General features: G+C 35.8%; 1 protein-coding gene across 7 annotated transcripts in view; it reads left to right on the top strand.

The window, feature by feature from the left end:
* The window catches only part of Synd (protein kinase C and casein kinase substrate in neurons protein Synd), a 235,853-nt gene that overhangs the window by 55,447 nt on the left and 154,840 nt on the right, over positions 1-25,566 (top strand). For 2 of the 7 annotated variants that reach the window (XM_085961276.1, XM_085961273.1), the window contains exon 2: positions 10,010-10,070. The exons of 4 other annotated variants lie outside the window; for them this stretch is intronic. The gene's annotated coding sequence lies outside the window, so the exon portion shown is untranslated. Of the gene's footprint in view, positions 1-10,009; positions 10,071-25,566 lie in introns of those variants that run through there. One more of the 7 variants, XM_085961271.1, reaches the window with a different exon arrangement.

Here is a 25,566-nt window from a genome sequence, read left to right as displayed (position 1 = left end):
TGGCGGATTACTGAGAGAGTACTGTAATTATGTTGAATCACAAACACACGATTTCATTCATAACCATAAACAGTACTGTTTCGATGAGTGTAAAAAAGTGATTTTTCATTTTTTGTCATAGTTAATATGCCGCCGGGTTTAAATAATCTTGGTAAAACGAGAGCCAATTAGTGTATTACAATAATTTAAAGATCGCATACTACATACCTATGATTGGAAAATTTGAAATATTTTATTATTGCTAGCATAAATTCCTTCCGATTCGGCAATATATAAAAGAAGGGTGTGTTCAATATTGAGCAAGAATGTGGTGTTATCTAACTGAATTATCTAAGAAGCATTAATTGGTTAGCTATAGACTTTCAATTCTTTTAAAATTGCTTGAGGTATCTGAAAACGTTAATTTTAACCACGTACGAGTATACCACAGATGTGTATTTTGCAAACTAGATTGATGGTTTTTCAAAAATGCTATAGGTATCTGGAAAAAAAGACTGATGTTAATGAGAAACTTGGCCATTCTTGGTGGTATTGGTTCTTGCGTCCCAGAGAACAATCTTAGAGATCGGAAACGTCAGGTGTTTGTTCTCCCAAGGCGCAAAACTAACATACAATTGGTTACCTATGCGAGTTGTGCGGGAAATGACTGACGGTTTAAGCAAATAGCTTTGGATACTGATATATTCTACTTGCGTGAGAGTGATTGAGTCCTAGTGGATGTTGTTTTACAAATTCTTAAAATATGATCTATACTTAGCTCGTTCGGTGTTGATAGTTAAGTAGGTACTTTTTAACCCTTTGACTGACGTAAAAAATGGCAGAGGTACTTGTCACGCCGAATGTAATTCGCGAAAACAGTGCAAACATTCATTGTTTTTTAAAATTACATTAAAAATAAATCATAATTAAGTAACTTACCAATTGACCCCATGTCTGGAAAACGAGCGTTATCTTAAAAACACTGTTCGGAGATATTGGCAGTTACACATTTCAGTTGGTTGTTGTGGAGATACACAGCATCAAAGGTAGTTTGACTTATTGAGAACACGGTTTATTATTTGCTGTATCCTGTCTGTTTTTCTTGAAAAAAAAAATGGATTTAAGAGGCAGGAAAAGGGTCAATAATTTTTCTATTTATTGTTTTGATGTCGCTGTTTTGTGTCTCGTTACATATTGTTAAAACTGTTACTCATTTCATTGTCCCCCCCCCCCAATGCCATAATCTTGTGAACCTCTTAAATTTGAATTCAGGTGACGAAATTTACCCTTTTGATTAGTCTTGTAAATCAGTATTACTTACAAAATTACAAGGTAGGTATTTATTTATGCTTCCTACGACTCGTTTTTTTGCTATTATGTCATGTCAAATTATGAATAATAATTACGGTAGTAGTATGCGTGGTACAAAAGAATATTCGTTGCATTTATGAGATAACTCCACGCTCATTAGTCGAAACAGTACACGGAGTGAATTTATTACATTACTGAATATACATAAGTAAGTACTGATACATAACGCAATAATTAATTACTATGTACCAAAAAAAAAGCTCTTTCGTGACTGGGATTTCAGACAAAAACTCTCTTACTTAGGAGTCTTAGGACCTATGTGTAAGTCCTATTTAGATAAAGTGTAATTATTTGTCTAATCCACTCTAATCTAACTAATCTAGGTTGGCTGTACAAAGCACATAGTTGTATCTTGGATTGTGCGCTATTTCGGTGTTGCTTTCACATCTATCCATACATACTTAGGTGAGCGAGTACGGCAGAATTTCGTCGTCTCCCGGCTGGAGATAAAACGTTATTTTGTTTGTTGGCAAACAAATTTTCACGTGAATTGTGTCGAAGCCTTGTTTACTCACAGCTAGGGTTCCCATGTCCCGGACTTTCGCAATACTTATGTATGAAATTCCGGTATTATTCTTTAAATCCACGAGAATATGCGATCATTTTGGTCTGATACTGTTTTATTAGAGTACATTTATCATTAAGTAGTATGATTGTTCTTATACTTATAGGTTTGAATGTTTTAGATGTTTTTTTAAGATGAATGCAGAACTATTTTAACTCACATTTGATTTTTTTTAAAAGGGAGTTCTTTGAAGCAACCTACTTCAACTATTTATTATTTATATAAATAAATGTAGACATCATAATTTAATACAACTGTTGATGAATAAAATGATGTATACATTTGTTTAAATAAGTAATAAATAACATAGGTAGGCTGTAAAAACTGTGTAAAAACACGTCTGTAAAATATTTCAAATGTTAGTTAGAATAATTCTGCATTAAGCTGACAATGTGTTTTACAAACCGCCACTGACTTAGTTCCTATGTTGATATTGTGGGCAGAAGTTATTCTAGCAATCTTAGATGCAAGAAAACTTATGAGTCCGTCCCGTGGTTGTATATTCCCTACTTATCGGTATAGCAATATATACATTTCCACAATACGACTTATACGATTCTTATACAATTCACAATGTCCACTATTGTCAGGCCGTGACACGACACTGTAAACTTCGATAGTAGGTAGTGCTATATTTTTTGTTGCATATTGAAATAAATGGTAATAATTTTGCAATCGATAATCATCATTTAATGGGAACGGGTTTCCGCGTTGCATTCGAATCAATAACTAGCTCTGCCGTCGTAATTCTAAATATACTCGGCTTTGTACAGTTCAGTACAATCCGGAGACAATTGGAGATAATTAGCACCTCGATGCTAAAATTTATCGTGCAAGACATTCTGGACACTAGTACGTTTCCGTGTGTATCATCGTGATCTATCTACTTTTTGCACGAATAGACAAAAATAATAAATCACTATGTCTTATTTAATACATTTTAGTTTAGATATTGTCAATGTGACTTTTCGACATAAAGTTACCGAATTCGGCTGTCTTGCCTAATACTGCATCTTAATTAAATTATTGGAAAGTGGCATGCTGGGTGCATAGAAAATCGCGAATATATTCATATTAAAATATCAATGTGTTAGTGTCAGCTACAGGTGAGTTGAAAGAGATCGACATTTTGGTGTTTAGTTGAATACGTAAGGTGGTAAAATGTCAATTCGTCAAAAAATCGTTATACCAAGAAAATACTAACAATGAGCTACCTACCCGCTCTTCGATTCTGGTAAATTCTATTACTTTTGCTAGCCCTGCTCACGACCTTATTCTTCCTTTACATCCTTTAGGCGAAAATTACCACGTCTTTTCAGCTTGTTTGTTAACCCGAGAAGTTTTTATGTACTCAATGTTTAAACTGTATCGGCATTTCCACGTAAAATTACATACACACATAGGATAACACGGAGCATATCGGACCCCAGATGTATAAAGTAATAACCCTTCTTAATAAAAAAAAATTAACCTACATACTTAATTGCCTGCCGAAAACTTACTGAAAATGTACCTACTTCCGCATTTCAAGTAATTGATAGGAAATATTGACTTTTCCAAATGTAATATTATATATTGACATTACGGTGGTTTTATGCGCTTTTTGGTATTTAACATAGCGATTTTCCAACTTTCTGTTATACAACATCCCAAGTTTCAGAGTAGCTTATACCTAACAAACATTGCAAGTTTATAAGGGTTAATAAACAATAACCAAGTAATATGATGCAGTACCTACAGAATATTCTAACTTGATAAACACACATGTAGGGCATCAGACGGTCATTGGAGTATGGAGCTACGCCGGATGTCACACATAAGAAATGTTAATAAACTAATTACAATGATATCACCAAAAATGTATACAAAACGCACGCGCACCTCGCGCCCTTCTATTATTTTACCACGTTTTTATTAGCTCGTATTGTTTGTCCGGTACAGATTTTTTTCTTGTGTGTCCAGTACAAATTTTTTCTTGCTTGTCCAAGATTTGTATTGGACGATTGAAGATTTTTAACTAACTTCCCGACTAGCTAGAGTTATCTGAAACTTTTAGAATATATCAGAACACGACGACAATACATTCTTTAATACTTTTGGCCATCTTTAAGTAGAATTGATTTTATTTTCAGTTAATTCTGTTTTGTATGAAAAGTTATTTCGGAAGAAATCCGTAAAAAGTAAAAGTATTATTGGTTGCTAAGTGGGTCCTAGCAACTAAATTATTCATATTAATATATACGTGCGTTACTATGGAAATCAATATGACATTTCAGTATTATTTCTATCAAGTACAATTTTTTTTGATCGTTTAAGCTAGTCAAGTCAAGTTTATATGATTCAACAGAAAATTTAAAAACGTTGTATATAAAAAGTTCTTTTTATCTTGTAATTATTTCATATATAGACTGACATAACGATGACGATAAAAGGTTTCAAGTCTGCGTACAGTGTACCTACCTGTTTAAAGTAATAACTGATCTGTATCATCATTGTATCGTGCTAATTTGATGTACCATTTTGCTCCGTATGGGTTTATGGGGCGTTTTATAATTTTGTAATTTTATACTTACCTTATATTTTTATACTTCTATGTTGCGGACGAAACAGGTCCTGACTAATATTAACATACGTGGAACTAGTACTACGTATTGTTTTTTATTTAAATTAATACAATGCATTTCCACCAAGAATTGACAGTTAAAAACAAAAAAGGAAAACAAAACTTCTATAATCTATTCTATACCATACCTTGTGCGATTATAGATGCATTGTTAAATGCGAACTTTATACACCGTTTCCCTAAGTACCTATACCAGTATTACCTGTGTTCCCCTATGTTACTTATGTTAGGTAGATACATAACATTACATAATGTGGTTTGAATGTCATTTTAATTGGTAGAATGCAGTACTGGCTTCATAATTATATGTAGGACATCGTCCTGAGCATGCGCATATACCGCGAAACACTTGTCAAAATCCTTTGAATCAATCTGTTTATTAAACAAAATGCGATTTCCCACAATTATTTAACTATTATTACTATATTCAATTCAATATTAGCCTTATATGACCAGATATTACAACGTCATAGCATGAGTTACATAATAGCGTATCATATTCTATGTACGCGTAATTTCTTGAATATAATGTTGTATAATATAATAATATGCATGTGGGTGAAGATTAAACAACTCTTAATAGAATAAACACGAGTAATGCAAGAGGGTCACAGCTGTTCACCGTGTTTGCATATTAGTATATTACTTCCTTGCATAACGCATTAGTATGCATACAGAATTTAAGCTTCCTACGTTTTTTCACAATTTGTCCCAACAAAGTGTCGTATATTTATTGACTAGGTACTTATTGTCACTTGAATGATCATAGTTATTATAAGCAGAGGTTGGAGCGGACCCCTTTTTCAGTTGCTCCGCTCCGGGACCTAATACTTGCTCCAACTCTGTTCCGGGGAAAAAGTTTTAATAGGTATCTATTATATTATTTATGCAAATGCTTAAAAATTTAAAAAATAAGTAGTTTTAAAATGAGGTTTATTATTCGTTTGTTTCATTATTAATTCTATCAGCAAATCGTCTGTCATTAATTGCCTCTTGTGTGAAAAGTGTAAGGTTGTTTATCACCCGGCAGTGTTGCCGTATTTTTAATAATTCCTGTGTTGTAATAATACAAGTGTCAAATTTAATATAATATTTTCATTGGATTTTAGGACGAAAATTTAATAATAGAAAAAACATCCGGAGCAGTGAAGCACTACCACTTTTCGGTACTCCGTCTTTGCTCCTGGTCCGGGTAAACCCCCATTGCTCCACTGTTCCGTGCTCATGCTCCGAGCTCCGCTCCAACCCTCTGATTATAAGTCGTAAATTACTAATTTTTTTTTTCTGTGAACTAGTACTATTGACTATTCACTCATTCGAATGGCGGTAAGCTTGTCGATGGTAGTGTTCTCTTAGTCTCAATGACAATGTCAGTCTTCTGGCGTCTTCTTATAAGCGTACATGTCACACGGAAAGCATTGTACCATTCGCGTTGAACTGTTGCAAGTTTTCAATGAGAGGGAACGAGATGGATGCTGAAGCGGGAAGGGGGGAAACCGGCACGCAAGCTTATAGAAGACAGACTCTAGTTCAGTCATAAATGTCTAAATACACACCGTACGGATGGTATTTAGATGCCTTCCAGGGTGCTGGAATCTTCTTAGGACTCTTGATGCATCCGTTGAATGTTCCTGAATTGTAACATCATACTTAATATGTCACGATTAGGGAATCCAATCCTGGGATCCCGAGCTATTTTCGATACCTATGAATCCCGGGATTGATAAACATAATCCCGGGATTTCGGGATTGATTTTTTTATCAATTTTTATGGAAAATATAACAGAAAAAATACTTTTAATACAAAATAACTACATTAGAAATAAACTGAGTTTGAATGAAGTTTGATGTGTAGGTTGCCGATTCATTTTATTTTTTCACATAGATTATTAAAAATGAGAAAGATTGGTAAAAAAACAATGCTTCGCCCTTTTAACAAAGTAATTCCACCATGATATCATACGTTTTACGGCAGTTTCATATTTGGCTGACTAATTAGATTTATGAAGCGGAAAGGCCATAAGTACGCCATGATTATTTGCTTTACTATTTTAAATCTCGCTGATCTATTCATTATGTCTTTACTATCAGAAATAGCAATCTCATATTAAATTCACATTATTATTTATATTATAATATTATTTACTCCATTAAACTTGTGTATTTCCAAGATTTAACGTATACAATATTAACAATAAATGTCTTAAATAGTATAAATTATACTAGATTTATTTTTGACCGATTTTATCAATGTTATTTGTAAATATAAAAATTTTATATTAACAATGGAAAAAAATCCCAATCCCGGGACCAGTCCCGGGATCCCGGGATTGTCAAATTGTAATCCCGAAATCCCGGGATCAGAATTTTGGCTCGGGATTGGATTCCCTAGTCATGATATAAAATGGTACCGATGGAGTTTCGATATTCATCAAGGGCCTTGATCAGCTTGATAAAAGAAAGAAAGCACTCTAGCTTATCCGTGTAGGAACAGGGTTGTTGTATTATATACTCCGTAGTTATAATTTTAGTTCACACTCGCACATCGCTCGAATACCTGCTGATTGAACACAAGGTCACTCGAGTTACACGGCATTGCGTCGATTTACATAGTATGTACTATTGGTACAAGCACATACCCACCAGAATACAATCCTAGTTTAATTTCATACACAGGTGTGTTTGTTGACTGTCTACCTCTACATCGAGCAGTCGGAGAAAAACATTAAAGCGACGGGAATATATTTACCATTATGCCGTGTTCTGTGTTATTGCAATAAAATCAACGTCATCATCAACTATAATTTTACCACGTTTTTCTTAGCTCGTATTCTTGTTTGTCTGGTGGTTGTTTATCCAGTACAAATCTTGCAATCGATTTTTAACTAACTTCCCGACTACCTAGCCATTTGAAACTTTTAGAATATATCAGAACACGATGCCAATGCATTTAACACTTTTAGCCATCTTCAAGTAGAATTGAATTCATTTTCAGTTAATTCTGTTTTGTATGAAAAGTTATTTCGGAAGAAATCCGTAATCCAATCTACTATTATTGGTTGCTAATGGGTGATCCTAGCAACTAAATTAATAATATATACGTGCGTACGTTACTATGGAAATCAAAATGATATTTCAGTATTCTATATTTGTTTGTTAAAAAATAACAAAAAAATGATTTGTTGACAATTGCCTTATTTGTCCTTAATTATTAATACATAGAATTGTCAAGTTTATATGATTCAACAGAAAATTTAAAAACCTGGTATATAAAAAGTTCTTTTTATCTTGTAATTATCTATTGTTTAATCTATAGAATGACTTCGTTTTATAGCACTGGATGAGACATGAAGGCTTCTGTTTTTTATCTTCAACTATTTATTATGTTAATATTCAAAGAACTGCCAAGCTGACTATATGCAGAAGTTTTGTTAGGACAGAGGCTTTCGAAGTCTCGGGGCGCCGCAGGATATGCGAACATTGTAATAATTCCACGAAATCTTATTGAGCTTCGGTACCAATCTCAGACTATAAATCGGTTTAAAAATACTTTCAAGAGAACATAACAATAAGGAAAAGTTCAAATAAATTCATGACCCATTCAGGGTCCAATCTTCATCTAATTTCACCTCGCCTGAGACAGGCTGATTGAGATTTGTTTCAACGGCACCTAAATTAAAAATAAAATGTGTCCATATAGAACTGATTGAGATTTGTTTGTAAAGGATGAGTATTAACGTTTACAAATCCTGAAGGTTCCATTCGTGACGACTTATTCTTTTTTCTGAAACTTTGTGTTTGGCGGTGACTGTCTAATTTGATTCAGAGATTTGGTAAAAATGGTATGTTGATCAACAAATTAATTAACCCATTCCACTAATTGTCACTTTTTGGGATGCCGTGAAACGAAGATATTTTTAAATCACTGTATTGTGGTATAAAATGAATGTTTACGTGTAGAGTTTAATTAGAATTCTAAGGAAACTAAACCGTCTAATTATGCTGTCAGAAATCATTTCCATGATAATTAAATCTCATAATTACATCTCATAATTACTTGAAAAAGGAATCAAATTACATCGACTTATTATAGAAAGCTAATTGTACGAGAATGTTTTATTGCAATTTCGATTCATTTGAAATTTCGCAGAATGTTTCAAAGAATGTATTATTTATCAGTTCGCGTTTAACCATTAAGAAGGTATGTTTTACTTGTAACTCCATATTTATGTTGACACGCACCTGTTGTATTTTTGTCTCTCCGAACTTGTATTGAAAACGACATGTCAGTGAGACTGCATTTTCATTCGTGGAACATAAAAGACTTTCGTTGACCGGAAATAAAAGAAACTTGTCAGACTTCGAGACGCGCGACAGGTTTGTCAATATGTATGGATGTAGAGATACTAAACTGCGTGGATGTCGTATTGACACGCGCTGAGAAAACTGGCGTAAGAGTGTTAAATATTAAATTAGACAAAAAATACTTTAATGCTGTTGCATCATTTAATTTTTAATTCATTCCATTTTGTCAATGTATCGAGCCGAAGCTGTCGTTTTATTCAAACATTAATATGCTTTCGTTAAAAATAGTGAGTAATCTATCAAAATGAAAGGGGTTATCTAGGTATGTGTAATGCTTATAATAGTGGACATTTTAGAGTAATACCCCGTTTACACGTGCATGGATTTACTGTTGACAGCAATGACATTAATATGGACGAATCATCTGGGAATAAAAATGACACTCACTTTTTTGTCGGGTCTGCCGAATGGCATAATCTGTTCTAACGCCATTACAATAAAGGTGATATTGCTATAAATTCCCGATGCTTTTAGTCGGGTCTGCCGAACGGTTCGGTTCGAACGGTTTCGCTCAAATGCACATTGACACTAGAAACACTATTCTAACGCCACTACAATAAAGGTGATATTGCTATAAATTCCCGATGCGTGATATCGCATAATGGAATTGCGTGACGTCTACCTATACATGCGAATTTACTTGCTAGCTACTGTATTGAGTGCGTTGTCCATTAATAATGTCATTGGTTGACAGTAAGTAAAATGTATAGATAAACATGTATTTTCCTGCAGTTGGCAAGATTGCATGCATGAACCAAACAAGTTTGGAAGCTTCTAAATTTTCATGTGACAGTAAGATAGGGGTGATCCTGCCGAAAAATAAAACGTACTACGAACGAATTTTCAGGTTGACCGTTTAGTATGTATACAGCGCATCGTATCTGATATCTTGGGACTTCACAATATGCAGCGTCGTCTTAGAGCGCAGATCGTGACTTGCTTTGTTATGATGATATACCTATTTATTATTATTAATCCTTTCTATGCCGCAATTAGTTAATTGATAGTAATTAACATAAGAATTTGTGTAATTAGGGCGTCCAAAGACGCTTTGGGCACTTAACCGGTTAATCATGTCTAATTGAATGTTTTCATTTTTGTTTCAGGTAGTTTGATGTGATACTTTTTTTGAATACGACTCGACTGTCAACTGGGCCCTACTTGAAGGTAACATAATTTATTGTGGTACATATATAGTTTAGTTTTCATTTACCTAATTTGTACGGGTAAGCGTTGCCAGACGATCCCGTTTTTTGCGAGTTGTCCCTTAAGCAAAAGTAGGTTTCCCGCGCGGGACAACTAAATTCACGATTATTCAACATAATACAAATACGACGTTTAGATTAAGACAGAAGAACGCGCTGGATTCGTGATACACTATGTTTTATAACCATGAAGAATGAAATAAGTTTTTAAAGTCTACTATAATGCGGTGTCTATATTACATTTGACTGGAGAAGAAGATATGGATCTGGTGTATGAAAAATTTAACTCGTTTAAACTTTTTATTAAAGTGATTGCGAAAAATTTGAAAGACTCAGCTGCACAGAGATGGCATCAGTTATTCAAGTTATTCCCGGAAAAAGAGACTAGAAATATTTTCATGTTTTTAAACATATCAACATTTAATTTGCTATACCGAACGGGTATTTTCTAAAATGAATTTTGATGAGTTGATAAAATCGGAATTATTTGTTCAATTCAACATGGTTTACTAATGTGCTGAATTTGACCAATGCATTAAGTAGCAAAGAGAAACTCTTCAGCAAGTAAAATCTTCAACCGAGGAACGAAATAGGGGAGTATCGGGAAAAAATATTGTTCGATATTGTTTTGTTAGTTAAAGAGTTTTGTAGTTTGTGTTGTTTTAGTTATGATTGATATTATAGAAATCAACATTAGAAATATTGAACTATGTGTTTTTAGGTTGTCCTGGTTATTACTTCTAAATCCCGAATTTTTTAAATTTCACATGGTAAAAATCCCGATTTGGTAAAATATTTATCTGCTAACGCTGGTACGCGTATATGCATCACTTAATTAATTGGCATGGAACAATTATTTAAATGTAAATAAGAAATGCTTTATTATACTTATGTGTTCTAATTAAGTTAAATCAGTTATTGTAATCCAAATCCCACTCGATCGGTAGGTACCAAAAATTTGACGAGATATCTAATTTAATATTTATAATTACAAGTCACAAGTGCTTGTAATATCGGAAGTGTCTGCAAAAAATAGGCATGGGAAACACCGGACGTTATTAAAAGCTCAATGGCAGATTTTCTTTTTTTCGCGAAAGCTCGACTTTACAATGTGGGTCGGCAACGGCAGTCGCGGGTCGACACTTGATGCGGCGTCCGCCACGCGTGGAAAATGTGCCACTCTCGGCCGCTGGACAAGTGCCAGAAACCTTTTGTTGAGTATCAGCGGGTTTCGAGTATTATTAATCTAGTCCAAGCTTCCGTTTTGTATTTTTGGACTTATCTAATACTTGCTTAATCTAATAATAATACGTATTCTCCATCGGGGTACGGTAAGTCACCGAAGAGAAATTTGGTTTAGATATTTTGATTTTTATTACGTTTTATGACTTGCAATCCATAGTTTTACCTTAATAGCGTATATCGAATCGTCATAGTATTTATAATTATCATTATCACTCGTAATACTTATAATAATAAATTAAAATTTCTTATATTCAAATTTTCACGAATTTCATTGCTAATACTGCTAATAGGTACTTACTATAGATATTTATTACTGTCGACACGTTATGCTATAGCAATAGGCATTGATAGCTGGCCATGCATTTTTTAACTGCTAGTAACTGTTTTTATTTTGTCATTATTAACTGACATTTAGCAATAAAATTAAATGCTTTTCAATGAGTTTTCAACACTTCACGCGTGACATAAGATTAAAATGATTAAGTCAACGTTTTATGAGTTGAGGTTTTTATTCGCTTATGCTGTCTTGCATATACCTAGGATTTCGCCATATTATTGTAGCGACAGGTGGTAATTTAATTGATACACTATTCGGTGGGCGTTGGTTACTTAAATTAAAAAATAAAACTTTATAAACCAAGTCTAAACAATATCATAAACGGAGAGATAACGTAGCATCTCGATACTAGAGAGAACTTGAATGCTCATCTTACGACAGATTGGTTTGAAATAATTTTAGAAATTGCATCTTCATAATTGATAAATAAATATAATGGACATAGAAGTTAGTACACGGGATGCAATATTAGAATGGGTGTGCATTGTCTTTAATGATAATACAAAAGAGAAAAATAAAATAAAATTCGGCGTTTTTATAATAATACAATGAAGCGAAGCTGAGTTTGAACGATGTGGCATATTTTTTATAGGGTTAACTGTCAATTCGTGGTGGATATGTATCGTATTAATTAAAGTAAAACACAATATTATTTAGTACTAGTTTCATTTATTGTAATGTTAGCCTGGATCGGTTTCGTCCGCTTTAAAGCGACATTGTCAACTGGTAAATAATATAATCCAGTAATAATCTGACATATTATAGTTTACAACAGCGGCGATTTTGTTTGACGCAGATGATACAAGCTTTTCATCAAGATTTCAAGTTGGGTCTCGAAACCGTCCAAACCAGTCGTACTATTAATTAATTATACCAAAATCGTTAATTAGGGGTATCGGTATTTCTCACAATGCATAAAATGTTACCCAAAGAAAAGAGTAACAAAACTCCTGCAACTAACATCAAATATATGTAAAATAAATTACTTTAAATTTGAACCACTCAAAACAGGTACAATCACGCAGGTACATTTTGTGCCATCACAGTCAATAATAATCATTTTTATGTGATTTATGGTTTTTATTATATTTTTATCGTTGGAGGCTTTAAAATCAGTGAGTTGGGCATCCACGTCCCTAAACCCGCCACTGGTTTACTATATAATACATTATACACCAATCATTGGAGTATTTTTTTCATTAAGTACCTAAATGACAATTTTTTAATCAAACAATAATAATTTAATAATTATTGTCCAAGTCAAATACATTTTGTAGACAGGATGCAGTAACGCATTAAAATGTGTGATACCTAATTAGACTTTTCCTCTGTACCGAGTTTTCAACATATATCTACGCATATTGTCTACTTACAACGTGTTGGTATATTATCGATATTTAAAACCTTTTTTTCACTGCATGTCAAATATCTGTAGGTTAGGACCGCGATCATTCCTACCTGCACACTCAATACTCGAAGAAGAATTATCCAGCTTATCAACTTTCATATACTTTGTTCTGACCCTTCTTTGATTTTACTGTAATATAATCGAATTACTGCTTTCTTGGTGTATCCAGGGGTAAGACGTTATTCCACACAGGGGCCCGCTTTCAAATACAGCGGATTGGATGAATTTCGCACCTTTTTCCAGGCAATATTAATGTCCACCCTTTTCCTCCTACCTATTCTCATTCCTTGAACAGGGCCTGGGGTTGGGGCGAATTGCCTACAATCAATTCTCATGAAAGTCTGTTTGAAAAACCTGTGAGCAAAACCACATTGTGGGGTGATTTTAACTTTTTTGCCAATAACAAATGGGTAAATAAGGAAAACTTTTGTGGAAATAACTAGTTTGTAGGCACATTACGCCTGTCGCGCAGTTTTCGTTCGGAGTATCTAACGCCAGAGATTCGTGATTTAAAGGCACTTCTGTAACTAGGCTTGCCATACGTCCGGACCTAGAAACCCTGCTAGAATTTTTTGTCTTAAGGCCATACCTCAGTTGAGACTCGGTCTAAAAAGATCGTCGCTAGGCGATGCGCGGATTGCGGGTCGCGGGTGCAAATGAGGCATGTCAAACCAAATATAATTTTTCTTATAAATCCAACATGTGTCCATTTAATGTTCTGTTTATTGTTTTATCAGTGACAATAATAATATATTCATTGACATGTTTTCTTTTTAAAGGAAATGGGTAACGTTTTAAGTCATCTTTACACGATTTAAGAATTATTACGGCCGTCGCCATCACGAAGCAAGATGACGTATTTCCAGCTCTACATTCTCTCTCCGAATGGGAGCGAGTGCAAAATTTCGTCGCGCCTATGGTTGAAAATTATTTGCCGTTTCACTGATGAATCACCTTAATACTTTGTGTCGTCCATACCATATTAGATATGGTATGGAAAATATACAAATTTTGTCCCATTTTTTATTGTATATTATTATTTTCCATAGTTTCTGTACAGCTACGTTTGCTGATATTTGATAAGCGATAAGCAAACAAAAATCTGAATAAACCGATTTAAAAGTTAACAGTCGCGTTTTTGCAGTGGACTGTAAATTAAGATGCTGGTTGGTGGATTAAGGATCTATGGGGGGGGGGGGGGGGTTAAGAGGATGCCAGACACTGATTTTTTACGTTGCGTTCACGGTGTCACGCACTGGTAAACGGACGATTCGAAATGTCACTCTCACGGTTTCACTTGATTTTAAGATTAATGATTATGACAAGTTCAGGATGGATGATACACGCGACTTTCGCGCAACGAAGGTCGAACAGATGTGTTTTGTCTGAGTCTCTCTGTGGTTAACGACGGCTTAGCGTTAACAAGCCTACACGCGCCCGTTGTCTTTTGTCACTCGACCTAACTAAAAGTTATTCGCAATCACGGTCGACCCACGACCCGTAACTGCTGGTCGCCCTGGTCTTGCGACAATAATAAATACGGATTTGAGGTAGGTGGGGAAATAAGGAATGACGGCCAATATAATTGACCCAACCAGGTAATGTTATTGGGGAAATCTTCTTGAGAGCAGTTTGATATAGGTACCAATTGCCTATTTTTATAACTTTTCATACGAAGAATTCATAAGTACACATGTGATCTTTTATCAAGCATAAAAATGATTTTGGTAAGTAGTGTGAAAACGTCAGGAGTCAAGCAAGGATGTGTACTTGCGCCCTTTCTTTTTATCATCATGATGGATTTCATAATGCGTAAGACGGTTTGCCCCGACAGTGGGATACGCCTACATCATGATGACACAAGCGATCTATGCGAAGAAAGACTGTGCGACTTGGAGTATGCAGACGACGCAGTCGTGTTTGACTCGACGATCGAGAGGTTGGAGGTGACCGTGAACAGGCTAGCCGAGAACTCGATGCGTGTGGGTCTTCATCTGAATGCCGCTAAGACCAAATCCATGTGCAGTGCTGCTTGCATCGACGCCGACACTCCTCTGCGGGTTTCTGGTCTGCCCGTCGAGCTGGTGTCCAGATTCAAGTACTTGGGTGCCACGGTTGCCGATGATGGTGGTATTTCTAGTGAGCTTGGAATCCGCATGGGTGTGGCGGGCTCTGCGTTCAACCAACTTGGAGTCGCATGGAGGTCAAGGCTGTATTCTGTGAGGACCAAATGTCGTTTGTTTAACGCGTGCGTGCTACCTGTGCTCCTGTATGGCTGTGAGACATGGCATCTTACTAAGCTTCAAGAGTCACGGCTTTTGAGCTTTGAGAATCGATGTCTCCGCAGAATCTTAGGGGTACATTGGTACGACTGCGTTACAAATATCCGAGTTCGTGAGCAGACACAACAGCCTTCGGTGATTGAAGTTATCACGAAGAGACGATTCACGTGGCTGGGACATGTATTCCGGATGCCGCCAAAGAGTGCGGCACTTCGTACCCTTGTGGCACAGCCTCAAGGGTTCCGTCGCCGTGGCCGGCCCTCCCTCACCCTGCAGCGATGCTACAAAAGCGACCTACGTGCTGCAGGTCTGACATGGCGGGAGGCACAGGAGTTGGCGATGGACCGAGGGAAGTGGCGCCAACTTGTGCTTGCCCTATGCCCCAATGTTGGGACGTGACAGGGTGAAAGAAGAAGAAGAAGAAGTGTGAAAACAGTTACTAATTATTCTTTTACTTATATCAGTTTAATCTTCATCCCCTCGTTTGTATCTGAATGTCCAATTTCTTGTGTAGTCATGTGGGAAATCAACTTCAAAGAAGTCTCGAAATTTCAACAGGTGAGGATGGTGTGGAGAAATAGTGTCTGAATCAAAAAATCATACACATCCTATTACTTAGAATACTTCGATCAAGGTGAGGTTTTATTTCCGACTCCAACCGACATTTCAAGCCAGCGGAGTGTTCGGACTTAGCGACAAAACAAATGGCAACCCTATCCGTAAGAATAGCAGATGTCGTACGGTAGATGGGTTTTCCTGCAGATAGAGACATTTTTATTTTTCGGTAATGTCACCAACCATGAAATTGGTCTCGTTTAGAACCATCGCGATCAATTCCCGGCTGCCGAGATTCTTATCTAACCGAGGTTTATCGGCGATATCTTTCGCAATAGGTCTGTTTTTTGAATGATCGTCATTGTCCAGTCTGATTGCAGTTAATTATTTTCAAACACAGATCGTGCACTCGCTCCACGATCGCATTCGTTTCAAGCGGCTAGACCAGAGTTCTCAAAATTTATCGAAACACCGACCCGCCCCACCTCTATTAGTGCATACATATTATGTTTAATTTAATCAGTGGCCGCATAAAATAATAATTACAAGATAAAAAGAAGTTTTTGTAGGTATACAACGTTTTTAAAATTTCTGTTGAATCATATAAACTTGACTTGACTAGCTTAAACGATCAAAAAAAAAATTTACTTGATAGAAATACTGAATAATGAAATGTCATTCCATATATATTTCCATAGTAACGCACGTATATATTATTTATAATAATTTAGCTGCTAGGGACCCCGTAGCAACCAATAATGGTATCGAAATAACTTTTCATACAAAACAGAATTAACTAAAAATGAATTCAATTCTACTTAAAGATGGCTAAACGTATTAAAAAATACATTGGTATCGTGTTCTGATATATTCTAAAAGTTCAAATGTCTAGCTAGTCGGGAAGTTAATTAAAAATCGATTGCAAGATTTGTACCGGACAAACAACCACCGGACAAATAAGAATACGACATAAGAAAAACGTTGTAAAAATAAGCCGGTGAATATAAATGATACCTACATTTGAAATTAAATTAGTAAAAAAACTTTTTAAGAAAGCGACGTTTGTTATTCTTTCTATTAGACAGAACACATTACCACTTAAAAATATATAAAATTATAAAAACATTAAATGCGATTTGTATTCATTGTGCACAAAATCTTGTTCGTGCAAACGAAACATAAAATTATAAGTATACAAATTATAAATTATAGAATGTAACATTCTTAAATCGTGTAAATTATTCGTTGAATAAAAAAAATAGTTAATTAAAATTATTAGCAAGTTCAAACAAAAAATCTAGGAGTGATCCGTGACGTCGGTTATTAATTAAAGTATCTAATACCTAGGTATTTTGATTTAGAATACAAAAGCCGATAGCCAATAGTAACTCAATTTAGAAATCGCTTCAGAGAGTATTATAAGAGCCATTAGTTAAAATTTGTCGTAATGAAGTATGGCGCCTTTAGCATTGTGATCAATGTGCATGGGCGCGATATCCGAGAGATGCAGGTTCGATCTTGCGGGGTGTCTTACTTTTTTCAAAAAGATTTTTTCTATTGGTTATAATATATTTTCAGATGTGAAACATAAAATGATTGATTAACCTAAACTATCGATTTGAGGTCTTTACCGTTTTTGCGTAGCCCCGGTTGCGAATTTTATAACCTTCACTTTTTCTAAGTTATTTCATGGAGATGTCTACATTAAATTGCTGTATTGGGAATATAAACGACCCGGTGTCGGTAACAATAACACAAACATAGAACCTCCAAACCAACCGCGCCCCCACCACACTCTGTCTTTACCGATCGTATCGCGAAGCTCTATGCTTGGTTGTGCAACATCGGCAATTTTTAAACAGTTTCCCAAGACTCAAAAGAAGGCTAAAGCAGAGAGCGACAGGCTTGTTTGCGATGACTACCATTTCTATTAGCATTATGGATTGACGCTTGCCAGAAGATCCACCTTACTTTCAGTATATACGGCTGAAGTCGAATACTGGGCCAAAACATGCCGGTAGTTTTAATATGACATGGGACACAGTATTTTAACATTCCCCAAGAATGTCAAACTATTTAAAACAAATGCATTTAACTATATGTACTGGTTGGGAAGACCTCATGTCGAGTTTCCTGCCATGCTAGTGTTGATTTTCCCAGAATGTGTTTTTCTTTGCTAATTGAACGCATACACCACCCGTGGTCGCGTTCCAAAGTGTCCGCTTCAAAAACCGTGCTTGAATCTCCCCCCGAGTTTCTCAATTTTACACCTTGACTGTATGTCTTGACTGGTCTGAAAATAAATTGAAAAAAACTGTCAAGGAACGTCTTCGGGGGATGGCCAAGATCCTCACCGGATCGATGAATATCAGATAATATACGCTATCCACTTTTTAATATGCATTGCTTCTTGGTTATTACACCTAAACTTAAATAATATTCAATTAACATGAAAAATACCAGTTAAATTAGTTTGCAACACTCTCTTGTTAAGTAAGTAGGTATATTTTACCTAGTTAGCATAAAAACTCATTCAACCATATGTGACTAGTATCTGTCCAAAGTCAAGTGTTTGCACTTATTAAATATCTGCAAAGCAAATAGTAATAAACATATTTGATTGGCTAAATGCATTGGAACTTGGTACAGCTGTTATCATGCAAGCTATATTAAAATATAATAATGCACGTTGAACTGTTAGGTCTTATCAATATCATATGTGATTACTGATTATGTCAACGTTATATCCTAACGTACCGTTAACCAAATCGATTTACAGTACAGCTACTGTGTTCTGGTCGGGACGTCATAGCTATGCATGTTGTGTAGATGAATATAAGCTGGGTTCGGGGGTATAGGCACTTATGTAAAGGCGTGGAACGCCACGGTTATGGTTCTTCAGGTACATGCCAATAGTCAATGGAAACAATAGTCGTACACGTTATATTTCACAGTTGCTGGATGCAAGTTTCTTTTAGCCCCTTCAACTCCCTCTTCCCCGGTGGTCATTGTTTGGGTACTCACTGATACGTCCTGAATCTGTCTGTTTATTATCACGATGCAAGTAGGGCGTGACCAGGTATCCCAGAACGTATAGCGGATAACGGTGTTTATTAAAAATAGTACACTGCACCGTACAAGTTTGTAATTAATGCTAAGCGGGTATCGACAATTATTCCAGAACAGAACAGTCCCTGGAACGGGCCGGGTCCAAGTACGATTTGTTCTTAGAATGTGTTTCATTGCTCAAACTGGCTGTCTTCCCGGAACTAGGCATCCTCGCTCTTGGCTGGTAATCGGTATGCGTAAAACTTATTGCAGTTTGCAGCTAACTAACTCAGTCTCTTTTAACTGATTCTAGTTTATTTTCGGAGTACGCCCAAAATGTGGGCTACACACTGATAAACTATAAGTATAATTATACGCCCACGATGGCTGAGCGGCTTACGCGTCGGTTTATAATGTCGTGGGTCCCAAGTTCGATTCCTGGGTTTGGCGAATTCACATATTATTATTGTTATGGACATAATAGAAATAGGTTGAGCAAATGGCCAACATACATTTATTTTTACTACTCTGTGGAGGCCCATAATATGATCCTATTAGGATTGGATATGGTCAGAAGAAAAGAATTTGAAAAAAAAATAACTATTATATTCGCAAAAAGAACATTATAATATGCCTGTCTATACATACCAGCGCTGTATTTCATAATATTTGTTATTGATTCACTTGTAAATAGGATTTGCAAATATTTCGCTATTTTTTGTTTGTTTGGAGGTAACTAATTATTTTATGTGGGCAGGTATGCTTTTCACTTATGATGAAAAAGCCAAATTAAACATTCCTATGCCCCGCTGAATAAATAAATAATAGTCGTTTATTAATTATAATTTATTTCAAAATGCACATCTGCGTCGGCAGTCGAGTAGTTGGCTCACTCGTGAGGTCATTGTGTTATCTGAGCGCAATTTGCATACTAGAGAAAGTATTTTTATTGACATCAGAAGTCAGACCCGAGTTCTCGAGTTATGTAAAAAAATATCGAAAGGACAGTGGCCTACATAGAGATGTAATTATTGTTGAATATGCGTGTGTGGCACGCTTTCAATGGTTCTAACTTTGTTAACTGATTTGAAAACAGTATTTTTGATCAGACGGGTGTGACGCAATCGATTAAGTACGTCGATATTATAGAAAGTAGAAGAAGAAAATTACTATCAGTAATGTGCGTACTAGGGAATCCAATCCCGGGATCCCGAATCCAGGACAATTTCGGTATCTATGAATGCTACCCTGCCGTATATGCAAATATTATTTTTTGGATTCAGTCATCAAAACTAATCAAACCGCATATTATGCAACATATTTGAACGCTAGCGACAATAATATGTCAGGCAGGTAGATGTACGGTTGAAATTTTAACTTATATGTAATCCACTAAGTGGATAGTGTTAACATACTTTAAGTCTTAAAGTAGTTTAACTAATCTCAGATTAATTAATCAATCACTCACGCAACACACTCATTATCTGAAAATCAATATATTTTTTTATAAATCGATGCTCACGTTTTTGTTTTGTATTGTTTGACAGTGTTTATTTAAACTGAACGATATGCCTGTTATAAAATACGCAAAAGCACATATGTTGGCCAGTGGTGGTGTACCTATCACACGCAAATGTTTTATTTTTAAGAGAAAAAAATATACCTATAATAATAAAATGACAGACAGCATTGTATAAGAAATAGCAGGTAAACACACTTCAACAATAAACATTACGTTTAATATAAATATGTAATTGCATTGGTCGGTCCTTAGGCTTTATGCGTCACTTATAATATTATCGCACTAACCTCATCAGGCGGCGGGAGAAGCCGCGCCGCGAATCTCTGATTTTGATCGATTTTCAATGCTTGAGACCACTGTAGAGAGAGAACGCCTCATCCGAACGGTGCAATTCAGGTGTCAATTTGTGCATAAAGAATCAACATAAGTAATACAGTAACAAACTATTTCATTTCTACCCACAAGCATCGCTGTAGGTACATGTAAACTTGGTCAGTTGGTTTTTTTGTCTTTAATCTTTGGTTACTATGATTCTTCTATTTTTAATTAAATGCCGTAAGTATATTCTTTGTAGAATGTAATATCATCATATTATTATCAAAAGCTGTTTAATACACTGTCAGATTAATGTAAATAATTCCGTTCAGCAGTTTATTAATCGACGTCATTTATTTGAAGCAATTAACGTCAAATATCGGTGTATGCTATTACAAAGATTTTGTTTACTTACAACTCAGTGATGTCCAACCGGTGAATAGCTTGGGACCCCATTTAAAGACGCATTTTTAATTCAGTATAGGTACATATTTCTAGGTACTTGGTTAAAACAGATATTACCTTTAAAAACCGTTGAATAGGAGTCAGCCTAACATACAAAACTTCAATAATATTAACGTGGATACATTTGCATAATATGTAAGTAAATAACATACATACCGTATACTCTGCCCACTCACCACACTGCGTTACGTATTTTTACAGATAGATTATTATTATTTTTGGTAAGTAGATTCTCCAGCGTAAATGTAAACGAAACTGAGAACGACACCACATTTCGTAGTTAAAGAACCTCCATGATTGATTCGATTTTATCTCCACCGAACTTCCGGGTAGAAGATAAAGATCGCACTGATGTTGGCCGACCAACGATAGGGGACGGCACGAGAAGAAGATCCAGATAGTCTGTCACTCTCCACTCTGCATTACGCAAGGCTACGGCCATATAGGCAGGTGCTTCGCTAGTCCTGTGGGTCTATTCTATACTTATCGACCGCTAAAGTGATAAATATTATCAAACTTAGGGTAGGTTTGTATCAAAATATTAGCACTTATTGTAACAATTACACGAAGTTGGTTTTTATTGTTGCAATAAGTGCTATATTTTAACAGCGCCTATCTTGCTGCTGTTAAAATATCGCACTTATTGCAACAATAAAAACCAACTTCGTGTAATTGTTACAATAAGTGCTAATATTTTCATACAAACCTACCCTAAGTTTGATACTATTTATCACTTTAGTGTTCGATAAGTATAGAATAGACCCACTGAGCTTAGATGCTATGCTTGTCAACTAAAAACAATACTGCCACATTGCACGCTACGTGCTTAGGTACAAATTCCTTTGTCATTTGGGAGCGCTCAAGTCAACAACGATGTATCACTCTCAAAACTAACCAGAAAGCTACTTCTCACAGAGAATTTAAGTTTAAAATTTCGAAAGTCTCAAATTCGAACTTGTTTGGTGCATTCATCCCATGCGTCATTCTTCATAACCTCAAAATATACGGTGTTTTCACAAGATGAAGCTCAGTGTGAGATCGCTGACACGACATGCCATCATCAATCAATTTCCCTTTGTAGTAAGAAACATTTAAAGTTATAAAATCGGTTATCACTTAGTATTTACAACATTTGTACCTAAATATAGGTATTATGTTTACGACTCGTGTTTCGCTCACTTGATGGGATTTTTCAAGTATTGTCTTCATTCCGGACCACTAAACGTGAAACGCGTTGTCGCTACTTGTTCTTACATACTTGTCACATGGCCAGTCCATCGCAGGCGTTTGGTTTTGATACATCTTACGATGTCAGGTTCATCAAAGAGGTAGTAGAGCTCATGGTTATTGGTGACGTCGCCAAATGGGGCCAAAGAAACAAACATCGGTAGCTTGTGGGAATTAGTGAAACTCTAGTCTGAGAATTATTAGGATAGGTATGCTATGGTTTTTTTCGTCCACTTCATTTAGTAGATGGACCGCAATATAATATATTATTATGTAATAGATGACCGCGGACTACGCAGTGTGCACCACTGTATGAGTAATAGGTGTTCAATGAAAGGCGCCGCATAAAAACCCAATTTTCATCATTACAAATAAGTATGTTTTAGTTCTTACGTATGTGGATATACAGGGCTGAATTTACCATTTACGGCTAAAAGGGTTCAGGCCAAGGCCTGAACAAAAACGATGCATGAGTGCGAGTGAGAAAGTATTCGGCACCCTTATAATCTCTGCGACACGCGCTAGAGTAAGATAAAAGGTCTACATATTTTTAAGTTGGTTTCCAAAAATATCGCCGGCAAATCGTGTTGAATCGCTTCACGTAGCGTGTTGTTCGTGTTGCTAAATTTGCTATTTTTTGTGTTAAACATAAAGTCAGTGGTAAATATTTTTAGTTAATTAAGTACGAAAGGTGGTTCTGCATGTTGTATTCAAATATGGTAGCCGTACTGATAACCAAGAAGATGGTATTACGTTTCATAGGTAAGTTGATACATGTTCGTGACAATTTATTTGTATATTATTATTTATTTTAATATCAGTGACCTAGTGTTTCTTTAAAATAACTTAAATTATGGATATATTTACCTAATTGGTTGCATTTTGACCGCTTAAAAATACTATATAACGTAAAAAAACAGAAAATTATATTTTAATTCTGAGGGTCTAGTGCGAGCACTTTGGGCGAGCACTAGCGAAATGGTCTATGGTCTCGAATATTTATAGGCGAATGCGTTCGCTCGCCCACAAACCAAACGCACGGCACGTAGCTTCATTTAGCAATGCAACGGGTGGCGTCTATATGTATCTATAGTCTATGGTTCAGGCCCAGGGAGTTCGAAAAATACCTTGATAAAAATCTTGAAGCAGATGAAACAGCCGCCCACGTGTCAAGCTCGACAAAAGTGGGTAGGTATTTTTTAGTAAAATATAATAATATTGAAATAAATTACTACAAAAAATATAACACCGAATGAAATATTTACTACGCGCAAACATCAGACATCAAACATATGTTTATAAATCCCCGAGTCATACGGTCAGTCATAATAATTATGTCATAAAAATAAATAACAAATTTAATAAAAATATCATGTTTCATTACAGTTGTTTTACACATTGAGTATAATTAATAAACAAATAAGATGATGCAAATATTATGTAAGTAATAGGTTTCAGTACCTAAGTAAACATTACATATTGATATGAAAAAGGGTAAGCCAATAAGTATTTGCCCAGGGCCCCTATGAGTGTAAATCGGCCCTGTGGATATATGTACGTACGCATTGCGTTCCTCCCGAAGATGGTATCTGTTTGTAACGGATTATCGCCCACCACACATTATTGGGCGCCAAACACCGCCACCTGATAACAATTCCCTCCGCGGTCACTCTCGTACATAATTAGTAGTTGGGTAGTGGTCAATAGTATATAGCTGGTATGGAGTACAAACTGAAAACAAGAAAGAGGCAAGTCCCCGCGTGTTGCGTGTTGGATGGAGTGTTGCCAGATACATTTTTTTTAAATCACTATCGGTTATGAATAATAGACCAATGGGATCTCTGTCGACTGGACCGTGTCGGACAGGATCCTAGCTGCAGCGTTGGGAGTACAAGTGTGACTTTGAATTACTGCTGATCTCCTCCTGGATGAATTCAATTTTATATTAAATTTGTTTTCTTCTATGAGCGAACGTTACAAGTCAACACGACAAGGAAAATATAAAGAAACAATTATTGCGTTATTACAATGAGAAAATAATATGTACATTAATGTACATAAAAAAACATAGTAATAAAGCAATCTTCACGTAAACTCACCTCGCGTAGAAGGAATATATTGACATTTAAATCAATTTGTTTGAACATTGCTAGTGCCCCATGGCCCCCACAAGGGGGGGGGGGGGGCTGACAGGGCCCTAGCCTGGGGGCCCGGCGAGGTGAGTCGACCAGATAAGTGAGTTCATCAGACACATCACAAATTTGATACACTAGTAAAAAAAGCTATTTTCCTTCAATAATGTTATTATCTTAGATTATGTGGTTGTACGATACAATTTTTAATTGCGTAAAATACTCGACAACTCCATAATTCAAATGGATATATTAAAATATGCAAAAACACTGAATATAAACATTAATTTTACCGCGTACACACATTTGAAAAACGCTACTGTAGAGCGTCACACAGCCTATATCCTTAGCGATAGGTAAGGGGGCCCGCTTCAGGATGTGGGGGGCATGTAGTACCCCACCAATTGGGATCATTTTTTTTATCACTGCGGATGATTCCGCGCATGCGCACTGTGCCCCCGAGTACTTTCATAATATTTACATAGGTACGTAAACTGCCATTTTGAATAATTGAAAACAAACCGGTTAAATAGATGTTCCTGCAGTCCACATCATATTTGATAGTAGATACATACTGGTTGTAATAAACAAAGTGTTGTTTTGTGGTTCTTGGTTGCTGTTTCTGTGATTTGTGTGTTCGCTATTTCACTTGACGCCATTTTGGAATGAATCGAGTATTTCACTTTCGGTGACACGTGTAAACGAAGGGTGAATGCCTGAATCCAATTCCCTGCGGAGGATAATCCATAGTGACTCGTGTAAATGAGCCTTTGCTTCTTAATTATTCAGGAAAAAATACTGTAGGCTTATAATTATTTTCCCGATATTATTATTTTTTTCTATTGGTTGGTTGGAAATAGTGATACGCATGGCAACACTGCCGATTGTCCGGTCATGGAAGGCCGAAGCAGGTAAGAATGCC

The sequence above is a fragment of the Rhyacophila brunnea genome, unplaced genomic scaffold, assembly GCF_057557595.1.
Source record: "Rhyacophila brunnea isolate RB1 unplaced genomic scaffold, BYU_Rbru_1.0 scaffold_12, whole genome shotgun sequence".
Taxonomy (NCBI): Eukaryota; Metazoa; Arthropoda; class Insecta; order Trichoptera; family Rhyacophilidae; genus Rhyacophila; species Rhyacophila brunnea.
The sequence above is the reverse complement of the archived record's forward strand: the minus strand, read 5'-3'. Positions and strand labels throughout refer to the sequence as shown.